This window comes from Harmonia axyridis, chromosome 2 (assembly GCF_914767665.1).
Source record: "Harmonia axyridis chromosome 2, icHarAxyr1.1, whole genome shotgun sequence".
Taxonomy (NCBI): Eukaryota; Metazoa; Arthropoda; class Insecta; order Coleoptera; family Coccinellidae; genus Harmonia; species Harmonia axyridis.
Window position 1 is genome coordinate 36,731,348 of NC_059502.1, and position 15,692 is coordinate 36,747,039.

The 15,692-nt window shown below is 35.1% G+C and overlaps 1 protein-coding gene across 2 annotated transcripts in view; it reads left to right on the plus strand.

Moving 5' to 3' along the window:
• Positions 1-15,692, plus strand: part of LOC123673455 (CCN family member 2) — an 84,473-nt gene that overhangs the window by 19,499 nt on the left and 49,282 nt on the right. The window lies entirely within an intron of this gene.

A 15,692-nucleotide genomic window follows, 5' to 3' on the forward strand; every position in this document is an offset into this window, starting at 1 on the left:
GCAGGAGTTTACTTGAATACTCTGCCTTCTTTTTCAAATATCATAATATTTGAATCCTCGTTTCAGTATATTGAATTATTGCAGTTTAATGCACTATTCTTCTTTTTTCATTTCTGTTCGGAGTTTTATGACATGGTCATCGTTTTCGTGCAGGTCGTCGTATGGGTCGCCTTCAATGGGGTTTTTCCTTTATATAAAATGTATTTTATGTAGTAACAACAATGAAGGAATCCAAATTCAACCCCAGAAATCTCACAGAGAGCAACTCTGTATCTAGAGATCTACCCTGGCCACGAACCAAAACACTCAAATCTTGTCTTTGGCTTCGAGTCGAAAACGGAACCATTTCGGTCTTCTGCAAATTTAAAAGAAGACCCTTCTATCACACCATTTCCTCATCTCTCTCACACAAGCATTGGCCTTCTCACTAATTTCATCAATATCATTGCTAGCATCATCAGCGAAAATTGTCACGAGTACATGAATAAATCTTGTCTTCAGTTCATCGGGTAGATTTATGAATAGAATAAAAAGTAGGGGGCCTAGAACACTGCCCTGCGGTACACCAGTTACGACAGCCTCAAAAGGAGAGAAAAATTTCGGCCATTATCTCTCAGTCGCAGACGCTGATTTCTATTTTTTAAGTACGACTTCAACCACCTCAACGCCTTCCCGCGAATACCAAGAGATTCCAATCTATCCAATAATGACTTATGATCTATGGTGTCAAAGGCTTTAGACATGTCATAGAAGATTCCCAAAGCCTTTCCCGTCCTCTTGAAAATATTCAGAAGATGACAATACAGTGAAAAATGCGCACCTTGCGTCGAGCGACCCTCGATAAAACCAAACTGTCTCGAACTTATAAGATTGTGTTTGGACAGAAAAGGCATTATTCTACTCTTAAAACTCTCTCAAAGACCTTGGAGAATACCTTCTTGAAAATTGGTACAACATCTGCATTCTTCAGATATTCCGGAAAATAACCGTTTTCAAGAGGAATATTTATTGATAAAGTTAATGGGGCCACCAGATCATCGGCAACATGAAGGTTGTTTTTTTTAGAGCTATAGAACTTTAAATTGCAATAAAACAACGATGGATTATTCGATTAACATGAATTTTATTTATAAGCAAGATAATCTTGTGGCATTACATTTTAAATATGATTTCTGGCATATGACCGCCACGGCTGGCTCGGATGTAGTCCAATCTGGACGTCCAATTGTGGATGACTTTTTCCAACATTTGTGGCCGTATATCGGCAATAACACGGCGAATGTTATCTTCCAAATGGTCAAGGGTTTGTGGCTTATCCGCATAGACCAGTGATAGCCCCACAGAAAGTAGTCTAGCGGTGTTAAATCACAAGATCTTGGAGGCCAATTCACAGGTCCAAAACGTGGAATTAGGCGGTCACCAAACGTGTCTTTCAATAAATCGATTGTGGCACGAACTATGTGACATGTTGCGCCGTCTTGTTGGGACCACAGCTCCTGGACATCATGTTTGTTCAATTCAGGAATGAAAAAGTTAGTAATCATGGCTCTATACCGATCACCATTGACTGTAACGTTCTGGCCATCATCGTTTTTGAAGAAGTACGGACCAATGATTCCACCAGCCCATAAAGCGCACCAAACAGTCAGTTTTTCTGGGTGTATTTATTACATTTACTTGAGGATTATCTTCACTCCAAATGCGGCAGTTTTGTTTGTTGACGTAGCTATTCAACCAGAAGTGCGCTTCATCGCTTAACAAAATTCGCTTATGAAAATCGGGACCAACGGCAATCTCATTTTGGGCCCATTCGACGAATCTACGCCTTTCTTGATGATCGTTTGGCTTCAATTCTTGCACGAGTTGGATTTTGTAAGCACGCAAACCAAGATCCTTCCGCAAAATCTTCCATAAAGTGGATGGACACAGATCCAATTTCTGTGCTCGATGGCGGATATACTCATTCGGGTCTTCCTCAATGCTAAGCTCTACAGCAGCAATATCTTCTTCTGTACGCACCGTACGGCGTCTCTGGGGATGCGAGTTATCAATAAGAGTAAACGTGGTGCGAAAACGTTACATGGTTAATCGAATTAACTGCTCTGATGGACGATTTTGTCGACGATAAAATGGACGTAGTGCGCGATACGTATTTTCGAAATAAAATTGCACTATTTGCAAGCGTTGTTCAGGCGTGAGTCTATTCATGATGAATTTCCAAACCAAACTGAGAATAAACCACTTGACAGCTTTTAAATCGGTCGCCATCTTGAACAGAAATGCCAACTTAAAGTTATATACCTCGAAAAAAACATCCGTTACTTTAGCAAAAAACGAGGTAACTCATCAGGACCAGCGGAAACCTTCCCAGAACATTCCATAAGAATGGTATGGATCTCATGGGCAGTCTTGGGAGAAAAAATTATACTGCTTGAATTGGACATCCCAGAATCACCACTACGCTCCAGTCTTCCGACCGAACAAGAATCAGTCAAATTCCAGGCAGACCGCAAGAAATATTCATTAAGTACACTTGCCTGCTCCTCCCATCGGAAAATATTTCTACCGTCATCGCCTAAAATTTTTTTCGGAAGCTCATGTTTTCTTTCTTTAAGTTTTCACCTATACCTAATATCCCAAGCAGCTCGAGAAATATTATCAGAATTCAACATTTTTTTCAGAATTGTAATTAATTTTCGAATAATTTCTTTTCTTTTGGTATTTTTTCTTTAATATGTTATAATATCTTTTTAAGTCAGGATTATTCAACAAGCTCAAACCGAATGCAAATTCCGAAGTAATTGACTCTCTATTAATTCCCTAGTTATCCATGAGTTACATTTTTTATCCTTGTCGATTACTTCAAATTCACAACAGGAAACGCTAACCCACACATTGACATCAAACGCTCAAAGAAAATACTGAAATTATTCTCAACACATTTCTCCTCATACACAGCCAACCATAACTCTCTTCCTAGATCAAACTTGAATTTTTCAATAGTCCGCGAGAGAATCCTCTTTTTCGTTTTACACTACTTATTTATTTTAAATTTGATCTAATATTCAGCAATTGAACGTAGTGGTCTGATAATGTGCCAATTAAGTATTCGCAACCAATCAACGCTAATGGGGCATTGGTAAAAATACCATCAGTCAAAGAGACACTAACATTCTGCACTCTAGATGGACTAAAGAAAACTTGGTTTAACCCATAACAAGCTAAAATTTCTCTTATATTTCTCACTTTTTCAGAATTACACAAGAAATCATAATTGAAATCCCCACATATAAAGTGTATTTTATTTTTATGTGAAGCAAAAAATGAATCTCTGGAAGCTCCAAAAATGTCTTGTCGTTTTCCCCAGGAGACCTATAAATACAGGAAACATTGCAGATGATACGATTATTGAAACAAAGTGTTACTGAAACTGCCTCAAATAATTTATCAACAGAACCATTAACGATTTTTGTAATGAAATTTCCATTTTTCTTTATCAAAATTAACATACCACCTCCACTAGAGGTTCGTCTGGAATAATAAGCTGCCACAGTATAGCTGTCAACTTTTGAAAATACATCCTCTCCCGGCTGTAGTCAAGACTCTGTAAGACATACTACTTCAGGATGGTAAATAGTATTCAAAAGTAGGTTTATTTCGTTAATTTTGTTTCGAACACTCCTTATGTTGAGATTGACTATCCGAATGTTTACAAGATTTTTGTTCCGTGTTGTATTTATTTTGTTCTCTTGGAGGACGTGTTGACTTGAATACTCTTCAGAAAAAAAATCTCGAAATTTCAATAGCCATGGACCACTTGAGCGGGTCAAGAATTAATTCTCTCATACTTAGGTCACATCCTATCTTGAAAGAATTGTTATTCCCACGATTTGCTATTTGTTCGTCTATTAAATGTGTGTCGGAAAACATTTTTTCCAGATACTCAATAAGGTGTTCCCTTTTGTACGTTGTTTTGAATTTTGTAGCGAAGATCCAATGTTTACGTTCTGCCACAATGCAATCTGTGTCAATATTTGCACCTACCATGATGTTTCTCCGTGTACGTTCTTCGGAACTACTCTTTTCACCGATATCCGAACAAACATTGTTTCTTTCAATTTTGTTTCGCTTTGATGTCTCCCCACCATGCCTTGAAATATTGGAAGCGACAGTTTGAGACTTCAATTCACTTCTAGAGTTTCCATTTAATGAGTTATTCGAAACTCCTCCGTCATAAGAATACTTGCTAAGTTTGGCAACGTTTAAGTACTCTTTTCTTTATCGAGTGAGGTTTACTATGATCAAATCAATTTTAAGGTCTTTATCCTTTATTGAATATTCCATTCTCTTTAGTGCTTCTTTAGTATAGGATAACTCGATTTTTGCTAGTTTAAGTTCATACTTTGTATGTTTATCTTCTTCCCCTTGGAGGTTAGAATTGGTATATTTCCGCGTATCACTAGATTTATCACTTACCTCATCTCGGATAAACTGTCGTGATGGGCGCAACTAGTCACCACATTCCATAGCCCGAAGAATTTATTGAGTTTCTTAATAGTCAAAATTCGATCGATGGCTTCGGAGTTATAACGGGTGTTTTTTTCGAGGTATATAACTTTAAATTGGCATTACTGTTCAAGATGGCGACCGATTTAACAACTGTTAAGGGATTTATTCTCAGTTTGGTTTGGCAATTCATCATCAATAGACTCAGATTACCAGATTGGACTACATCCGAGCCAGCCGTGGCGGCCATATGCCAGAAATCATATTTGAAATGTAATGCCACAAGATTATCTTGCGGATAAATAAAATTTATGTCAATCGAATAATCCATCGCTGTTTTATTGCAATTTAAAGTTCTATAGCTCTAAAAAAACACCCTTTACAATAAAATTTTTACCTTTAAGAATGAAGGAGAACAGTTGCCGTTCAACTATTTTTACAATTTTGGATTCAACGTTTTATGTTGTAACTACCACAAATACTACTTTATCCAAAAATTGTTGCTTTCTGCGACAATTTTACTTCATATCATTTTTTGTGGCTTTTTATCAATTGTCGTTGAAGAACTTTTTCCACTTTTGGCGTTTGATATCTTGTTGTTCTTTATTTTTACATAATTTGCACTTCCCAATTCTCGTTCTCATGAAATCACCTTCCGCATCAACATTAAAAAAATTTTTATTTTTTGATTTGAGCAATTTATCACAGGAATTTGGACAACTATGATTTTGCCAACGTTTCGGATCGTCTTGTTCCTTTTTCAAGGCTGAAAGGAAAGCATTTATCAATCATAAATAGAAACATCTAACATCGGATTTTATTCCTCACCATACAATTATTAGTAAAACATATATTCAAATAGTTAGCCAAAGTAAGGAATAAACAAACGGTTTCGACGTATGTCAGTCAATATATTAAAAACAAAGGAACTGAATCGGAACTACATATGTTGTGGTACGATGTATCATTGACACATATTCTCAAATTTGGTCTCGGCTTATTCAACAATTCCAACCAGCAAATACACAACACAAAAATAAAAACAAACACAAACACAAGAGGCGAACATCAATCTGGCGACAAACACGAAATGGCTATCCGCTAGGTACCGTTATTCTGGATATTATGCAATCATAAACAGTTCATTTTAGTTCAATGTTTCCTTTTTTTGTAAATATTTATGAACTGTATTAATTGTTATGCCTAGAGGATAAGTACATTGTACCTTGTGTCAATGGCCTAGCTTCTGAGAGACTTTATTTTAAATAAAAAAAAAACAGTACTCAAGTTATTTGTATCCTCCCTATAATTTCTATAATCCCTATCATTTTTAATGTTGTTTCTTCTTATAATTATCATTTCACTCAAAAGACGTCTGAAGTAATGAAATTTGAGAATATGTGCCAACGATATATCGTAATTTGTAGTTCCGTTTCAGTTTATTTGTTTTTGACATACTAGTGGAATGAATTAAAGGATCAAAATAAAATTCGAGATTTTTAGTGGTTTTTCAAATGGCTGTATTTTCGATAACAATGGTCGTATCTCAATTTGAAAAAAAGCTTTTTGAAGCTTGAAGTACATAGTTTAGAGATCTCATGATGAAAAACTTTTTCAAGCAACGTGTACAGCTCAATCCTAATGAATACAATATCTAAAATTTCTGCGAAATTTTTTCAGTTTTTTCAAATTGAGATAGGACCATTGTTATCGAAAATACAGCTATTTGAAAAACCGCTTAAAATTTCGAATTTTATTTTGATCCTTTAATTTATTCCCCTAGTCTATATTGACTGACATATGTCGAAACCGTTTGTTTATTCCTTACTTTGGCTAACTATTTAAAATATATGTTTGTTTAATTAATTGTTTGATGAGGTATAAAATCCAATGTTTGATGTTTCTATTTATGATCAATAAATGCTTTATTTCAGCCTTGAAAAAGTAACAAGACATTCCGAAACGTTGGCAAAATCATATACTTGTAGTCTAAGAGTCAGTGGAAGGCAGACCACACTTATTTTAGGAAAGCCCAAAATTTCCTCAGTGAGTCTGTTATACCTACCGACCATGAAAAGGGGGTTAGCTAAGTGCGGTTGCAGTGGCCTCAGCTGAAGTGAAGAGCGACAGGTGGGAAAATTTCATGAAAAAAAATACATATTTTAGGAAAGCTGCCGATTTGATATGTCGAAATACACTCTTATATCTATTCAAAAACGAAACGGCAGAATTTTATCGCGGTGGCGAAGTGGTGGCAAAAATTTTCAAAATAAAGAAAAAATTTTTTCAAACGTAGTCTCGATTATCTGGAAAATGGTACATTCTATAAAAAAAAACAAGAGACCTTTTTTTTATAAAACCCTGTTGATTGCAGAAATGAGATAATTTTCCGTAAAAAATGACAGTGCTGTAGATTTTCAATAAAATCATCGCACCCCTATATCTACGCCACTGGATAATGTTGGCACATTATCTAGAACTCAATACCTTAAAATCAAAACAATGAATGTAATATTACAAGAGTTGATTATATTTTTTTGTCTTAGAGTATTCAATTTTTCATATGATTATTCAATGTAAGTAAATCATGTTATTGTGTTTTACTCTATTCGGGGGATAAAGTTGAATAGCATTGCTAGACTTCGTCCCTGAGTAGAATGCATCTATCCAATAAAGGCGTTTATTATTATTTTTATTATTATAACTAAAAAACTTTTTTTTTCCCAAAGTTTAACAACCTGTATCTCTGAAACGAAGCTTGTTAGGATATATGTTTATATGAAATTTTTTTTCTAAGTACAGTTGTTCTATCCGACGCCAAAGTTATTGAACTAAGATCTGGATAAACCTGCATTTTTATACTCGCGGGGGAGACAGTCCTGCAAAGGCTGTTTTATGCGTTCTTTTTAGGAGCTACTGAAACAAACACGTCAGCAGAATGGACACGAGTAGAATAGCAAAAATAGCCAAAGACGGAATTTCAAACAAAATAAGATTTATTGGCCAACCCTTCAAATTATGAAGAGACTACTGGGTATCTATACATCCACCGAGGATTGAAGCTGAACTGTCAGGCTTGAGTTGATATGAAGAAAAAAAGAAAAAAACATTTCAAAGAGAACAACTTCTAGGCTAGATATTTGTAAATCAAATTCGAAGCCAACTTACACAGTACGAATTCATGAATGGGTGAAACCCACCTGATGACATAGTAAGAATTTCAATTTTTCAATATAAATTAAAGATGTATTTTTAGGTTTTATGCGTAATCTTGTGAATACAAAGATACGAATTTGAACGAGTGTGTAGAACTTCTGATTTCACGTTAGTGTTGTTTTCTTTTCTTTGCTGAAATTTACATAAACATAAAAAGCAGGTAACAACTCAATTTAGTTGAGAAATTATCGTGAATGAATTATTATTAGTAGCATCCTATATTAAGCATTAAATGAAATTCTTTATCTGTTATTTTCCATCCTGTACTGTATATATGATAGTTAAAATTCATATCCACCAAATCCAAATTTAACTCCGATCCACTGGTGTGGAGATAATTCCAGCAATTCCATTCTTCCCAAGAACACTTCACAGCCACTAACCCTTCCATCCCATCCATCTTCCCATTTTTCCATACAATCCATAAATTGGTGTAGAAATCTCCGCATTTTCCTGTGCTATCGTAAAATAAATCTCCGTAATAACCAAGCTAAACTACACTTGACACAATGCAACCATAACCAGAATGCCTAAAAGCAGGAAATCCTAACCCGTAGTTCCGGTTTTGGAGGGCGAAGTGGGTGGATCTGGAAAGCCCCGAAAAGCAATCGACTCGTTATATTCGCTTCTATCCGAGGCGGTCGAGAAGGCGCTAATGGTCTTCGATCCTTCTATAATTTGGCCAGCGCGATTAACTTTCCCGGCCTGCTACTTCCGGGATTAATAATATGAAAAGCTTGAAAAGAAAATCCTGGGACCTTTTATGGTGTTTACGTGCTATTATTGAAGTAATAATTAGTTCGGCCTGATATGAATGCTGATGGTGTGATCGTCGTGAGATGGCGCTTTAAGTTGATATTTCCACTCATTCCCTATGTGCCTTCTTTGATTTTTTTTGGGTTTGGTCATTTTACTTTGAAAGAAATCTCTTCGGAAAGGCGATTTGTTGAGGGGATGGAGTAACTTAAACGATTCACCTGGTGATGGTTAGCTAGATTCTCATGTAGATGAATTTTGAAATTTATTGGTTATCGTGTGCCTACTTTCGAGGTGAAAATAATCTAGAGTAAGTTTGAGCTTCTGATTTAACTTAATGTTATTCAAAAGGAATGAACAATTGAAAGTGTTCAACTACTAAAGGTACTTCGATCTATAGGACTTTTTTTTTTCACAATCAAAACTTTATGATCAGAAGCCGGAAACATAGAAATCAATTGTTGGTAGCTAGCTGAAAAGTTTGTTTTGTTCTTCGTTGTCGTCAAAGTCGAGTGCATGTAGGAATGTGAGTAAAAATGAAAGGTCGGATGAAATAAGCATTGTTACTTCTGAAATCGAACAAATAGTTGTAAGCAAGAAAGAGTTTTTGAAATTATGGAAACCATACTCCTATCCACATACTAATTCAGATTCGCATTGAAAGCTATCCCTGCAACCATGTAGTCATTAAACATTATGACCGTTTCGATGAACCAATTACTCAACGAAACAACATTTTTGCCGTACTTACGGTAACCGCAAAATCAACTTTCGTGCATAAGACCGTGGTTACACAATTATAGTACACTGTGATCTTGGATTTGGTTTTTCTTAGAAATGATCTTCATGAATGCAGCTCCTACAAGATAACATGCAAACATCTTCTATATAATATATTTTGGTCAGGGTTGATTTTGGTGATCAGTAACGTAAACATCAGTTTGGCCCACAGTGATCTCCGCCAAATACACCTTCCATCTCAATATAGGAGCATGGTGACTTTGACGTCACACGGTTGGGTATATTCCCAGTCATCTCTTGGACCGGCTTGGCAGCCACTTTTCAGCAGCCGAATTAATTCCAGCACCTAAACGACCAGTGGCGTCGGTAGAATTTAAAACTAACGAATCGATCTGTTTTTGGGGTGCAACGCAAGAATTTTCTTTTAGAGTTCACTTGAACGACTTCAGTCAAGTGTTTATGACATTTCAATGCACAAAATGATATTATAGATGAACTTGAATTATGCCGACCAATGAAACGACGGGGTATATACAAGTATTTTCACGAATGAAACCTTGAAAAATGTTTAGCCAAGTTGATATTTGGAATACTTACTCTTCAATAGAATAGATATAGATAGATAGATAGATATGTTTATTCGTTCTCATTGAAATAAACAAAAACAAGTCACAGAGATAATTACATATATAATTTTCTGTACGTGACTGAATAGAAACAAAATAACATATCCGAAGCACATTGATTTGCAGGCCGTCTAAGGGGTAGTTTAAACTTGTGAATTTCTCAAAATTTTCAAGAATGACCCTGTCAAAAATGTTTAGCCAAGTTGATATTTGGTATTATTACTCTTAAATAGCTAAAGAATAACATATCCGGAGGATATTGATTTGCAGGCCGTCTAAGGGGTAGTTTACACTTGTGAATTTTTCGAAATTTACACGAAGGACCGTGTAAAAAATGTTTAGCCAATTTGATATTTGGCATAATTGATCTTCAATAGCTACAGAATAACATATACGAACCACATTCATTTGCTGGCCGTAGTGAAATGCTGGGGTAGTGAATTGTGGACAGTCCTCCCACCGCGACATTGTGGGCTATTGGCTCATTGTTGTGAAACACTTGTCATCACATGTCATCGAAGCACATCATTGTGCTTCGAATATGTTATTCTGTAGCTATTTAAGAGTAATAATACCAAATATCAACTTGGCTAAACATTTTTGACAGGGTCATTCTCAAAAAATTCGAAAAATTCACAAGTGTAAACTATCCCTTAGACGGCCTGCAAATCAATGTGCTTCGGATATATTATTCTGTAGCTATTTGAGAGTAATAATACCAAATATAAACTTGGCTAAACATTTTTGATAGGGTCATTCTCAAAAATTTTGAGAAATTCACAAGTGTAAACTACCCCTTAGACGGCCTGCAAATCAATGTGCTTCGGATATGTTATTCTGTAGCTATTTAAGAGTAATAATACCAAATATCAACTTGGCTAAACATTTTTGACAGGGTCATTCGCGCGCAAAACAACTGTGATAAATCAAAGAAAACCAAATAATTATTTTCTTCTATACTGATAATGAATACTTTATGCCGAAAATTTTCACACATACAAATACAGGGTGAGTCTTTGTCTTGTACATATATTTTAACCGAAGATTCTTGAGGTCAAAAGAAACACTTTTTACATTTACCATTTTTTCCGATTCGGCCCTGTTAAAATGATATAGCCATTTTAAATTTTCAAAATGAGCTAATTCACCCCTGAAAACCGTAACACTGAAGTTTTCTTAAGCATTAGATATACCTTGGATATAAGCTACTAAATTAGAAAAACCATCATAAACTCACGTTTAACATTCCATTTGTTGAACAGAGTAGTGTTTATTATAAAATAAATGACTCATCCCAATTTCGTTGACGCTAAAGATATGATATTCTTCTCTTGATTTTCTATTTCATTTTCGATAATTATAACGAATTGAGCTCGCTACCACCCATATTATTAGCTCTGATATTCATATCCATTCATTTATTATATCGCATTTATATTATATCGTTGTTTATTTTATTTCGTACAAGAATTGTCATTCAACCTTACAATCTCAAACAAATAATACACAATATACACAATACGAAAAGCCGGAAGTCTTCAAGTTTATATCCTATGCAAAGACGATCTATCAACAAACCACTTTACCTAATCTGTCTAAGCACCTAGATAAGTAGCTGTTCGTACATCAGATTCCCCCTTTTTGACGTCTCGGAATGAACTGCCATGTATACACGTATACCTCCTCGTGTCGAATTTTCGTAAAGCTTATTTTATTCCATTCTCAACAGTAAGTGCGGCACGTGCGAGTTGCAGGTTTTTCTTCTTCCAAGTCGTAAATTTCTGGAATGGGGATCTAGCGCGTGTGGTATATTCAGGGGATTGCATAGGCCACGTCTTCGGTTTTATATATGACAGGAAAAACATGTTTGAAAGACGAGCGTTTATTTGAAATGGAATTCATTTCGCATGAGAACACTCCTCAGGTATTCATTCAAGAGGATTACGGTACGATTCAAGTAACGGAGGAATAAACTGAATAAACTTATTTTGTATCAGGCAATTCATTTGAATGATGAATAAAAGTAACCTTCCCAAGAGAAAGAACTCTTTTATGTTGACGAGATTGAAAAAAAATCTCAGTTTTTTCATTTCATCCAGAGAAATGAGCTTGGATATTTAAAGTACCGGTTGTGAATTGATCACTACAAAAAAAAATGATTCCCTGTAAAGAATTTCAAAAGTTTATCTGGTATGACAAACATTGTTTATTTCAGTACTAGGTATACTTCCACATCCCTTGAAATGCCATAAAAACTCTGACGAGTAAGATGATATTTTATTTTCGAATTGTATTACCCTTTGGCGAGTTGTTCTCGAGCCAAGTTACGAGATGCGCCCTCTCCCAGAGGTTTGGTGTTTCGTTTGGAGATCGCTGGACTCGTCAGTTAGGCTAACCAGTGATCTCTGCCTAAGACACACCTTCTCACACCATCGTGGAGAAGTGACTCTGTTAAAACGCGACGACCCCTTTGAACCCGCCGGGGTCGATATAGCGTAGCGCGAACAGCCATAGAGCCTTAAGCGAGCAGTCACAGGGAGGAGGCACGCAGGAGTACATAGTGATGAGACGGCGCATGCGCATTGTGCAGGATGAAATGGAAGGCTCAGCGTGCCATCGGCGCTTGTGCACGATTAACACGATAGTAGCCGTAATATTGAGCGGGGCAGTGAGTTGCCTCAGCGCTCCAACGCTGCAGCTTTCCACCATCATGTTGGGGTCACCCATCGAGATGGAATAGAGAGGAGATGCTATGAGCTGTTATCGTGCTAGAAAAAAACGTGACCAGTGGGGGCTAATTCTATCAGTAAAATTGGAGAATCAGGGTCGGATTAAGTAAAATTTCAATCAGATGTAGGCTTTTGAATCTAGCAGCCCTGTGAAATTTAAAAAAATATAGGTACATTTATATGGAAAAAATTTTAAAATTCGACTTTATATATAGATTTTGTATTACACTAAGGATTAATGGATAAAAATTTCTATATAACAATAATATAATCATTCACATTTCTCTGAAGTGGCCATTCAATCTTCCGCAGAATGCACCCAAAGAGGGTACCGTCTTAATTTCCTCTGGAAGACCATTATACAAAGGAACACCCTCATAGAACAAGGACTTCTGTGAATAAGTTTTTTGCTGACCTAATATTGTAGTCATAAACATTTCCTCTTCTTTCTAAGAAATCTTTCAGATATCGTAGTACAAGATCATGCTCTATCTTGTAAATTAGGGTTAGATTGGCCTTCTTGATATTTTTTTCCACAGGTAACCAGTTCAATTCACTATGCAAGACTACTACAGGTGTGAACTTACTACATCTTAGAATTATTCTCTTGGATTTATTCTGTTGAACTTGAAGTCTACTTATATCTCCTTGTGTACATGATATCATCAGTGCAGAACAATAATTAAAATGAGGCATAATGATTGTATTGAAGACCTGTCTCCTGGTCCACTCCGAGAAAAAGGCAGAAATACGAGCAAAAAATGAATTCTTCTTCCCTAATTTCCTGCACATATAGTCAATGTGCAGAGAAAAACTCCAATACAACACCCAGATATTTAATATATACTCTCAAACTTGATTCAGAAAATTTTTTTCAATCTGATTTTGAACCTAAAACCATACATTTTGTTTTGAAAGTATTCAGTTTCAATGTATTCTTACAGAGCCAGTCATAGAGTAAGTTCATTTCAGAATCAATTATTTCCGTCACCTCCAAAAAGTTCCTTCGTGCCATACATAAAACTGTATCATCAGCAAACAAATTAACAAATGACTTCTTCAACACTGTATTTAAATCATTGACATAAATTATAAAAAGCAGAGGACCCAGAATGCTCCCCTGTGGTACACCTAACCTACTTTCAATTTTTTCTGAACACCTATTGTCTATTTTTGTTCTGTTATATCTAAAACTCAAACAATCTTCAATCCAATTTAAAACCAATACCTTAACATTAAATAAACTCAACTTCTTTATGATGATTCCTCGATCAACTGTCCCGAACGCTCTTTTCAAATCTACAAAGACGCTTATAACAATATTCTCCTTATTGATTTCATGTCTCCACCTTGCACAGATGTACTGCAAGGCCGTTTCACAAGAATGTTTATACCTGAATCCAGACTGACCAATGTAAAGTAGGTTGTTTCTCTCAAGCTCTCTTACTAAGCTGCAGATAAACAATTTTTTCAGTAATTTTATCAATGACCGGCAGTAGATTTATTGTTCTAAATTCTTTGGGAATTGTTGGTTTTGACACTTTTGGTATGGGAATCATTATACTGAACTTCAATTCGTTTGGAACTTCACCTGCCTCCAGTGAAGTATTTATCAGGTATAATAATGGATACCCTATAACAGAAAACAAATTCTTAATCAGTTTCACACTTAGAAAATCGTCACTCGTTCCTTTATTCTTCAGCCCAAAAATAATGTTTCTTAATTCCGAAATATTAAGATTTTCGGAGTTGACCAATTCACACCTTGTTTCTTCACTGACTATAGTTTTCCATTGCCGGTTTTCAATATTATTCGAGATTTCTTCCAAACTTGTGTGGTACTTCTTCATTCAAAAATTTAAGAAATTTTTCAATAGAAACTACCCAACATCGAATTTAGAAGGCTATGATGGTATATATCACATTTATTCCTTCAATTCTGGTTCATCAATGAAGCATCTTTTCTGTTTTATTCTTCATAAATATGAAATTCTTGATATGACTGAAGTCAAGATCACCAATATTATACAGGGTGAGTCTTTGACTTCTACATATATTTCAACCGAAGGTTCCTGAAAGAAACATTTTTTTCCCTTACTATTTTATTTGATTCGGCTCGGTTGAAAAAATACAGGCCGTTGAAAATCCATAAAAATATGTAATTTTCGGCTATATCTCGTAAATGGTTCAATCGAAGAAATTTATTTTCGAAATATAGTTTTATAGGATGTTAAAAAAAAACTTCAAACACAAAATTCCATCCACATCTTCCAATTCCTTTATATGACCATTACATTTCATGAAAATTCGAATAACCCAACTCTTGAATGTAATTAATGAATATTGGATCATTTTGAGAAATGAAATAAGTCCTTATTTTTTCTAGTAGGTATAATGCGGCGTTTTCTAGTACTTTGACCTAAAAAAAAATATCTGTGCGATTCACAAAAATGGGATCTAAGGGCCAGTTGCACCATTTGCCTAAACATTGATTAAAATTTAAACATTGATTAATTTCTGATTTCTCTTGCGAAATCATAGAGTATTCAACGTTTACATTTTTAATCAATGTTAAGGCAAATGGTGCAACTGGCCCTAAGGTACCTATCAATAGATTTCGAAATATTTCGTCATTAGAGTATTCTGTGTTTTCAAATTTGGCAACACTCGAAAATTTTAAGTTCAAACTTCTAACGTTCACAGAATCACAAATGAATATCATTTATTTATTTCATAAGAAAATATGAGGTTAAATGGTAACTCTTGTACGAAAATAAATAAACAATGATCTTAAAATGAATGAAGATGAATATTATAGCTTATATGGATGGTTGCAAGCTCAATTCGTCATTATTATCGATAATGAAAAAGAAAATCGAGAGAAGATTATTCAATATTCATCGCCAACGAAATTGGATTAACTCATTCATTATATTATAAATACTACTTCGTTAAACAAACGGAGTATCAAAAGTGAGTTTATGATAATTTTTCAAATAGAGTAGCTTATTTTCAAGGTTTAAATAATATTTATAATAATAGCTTATTGGAAGAACTTCAGTGTGTCGGTTTTCAGGGATAGCATAGCCCATTATGAAAATTTAAAACGGCTATATAT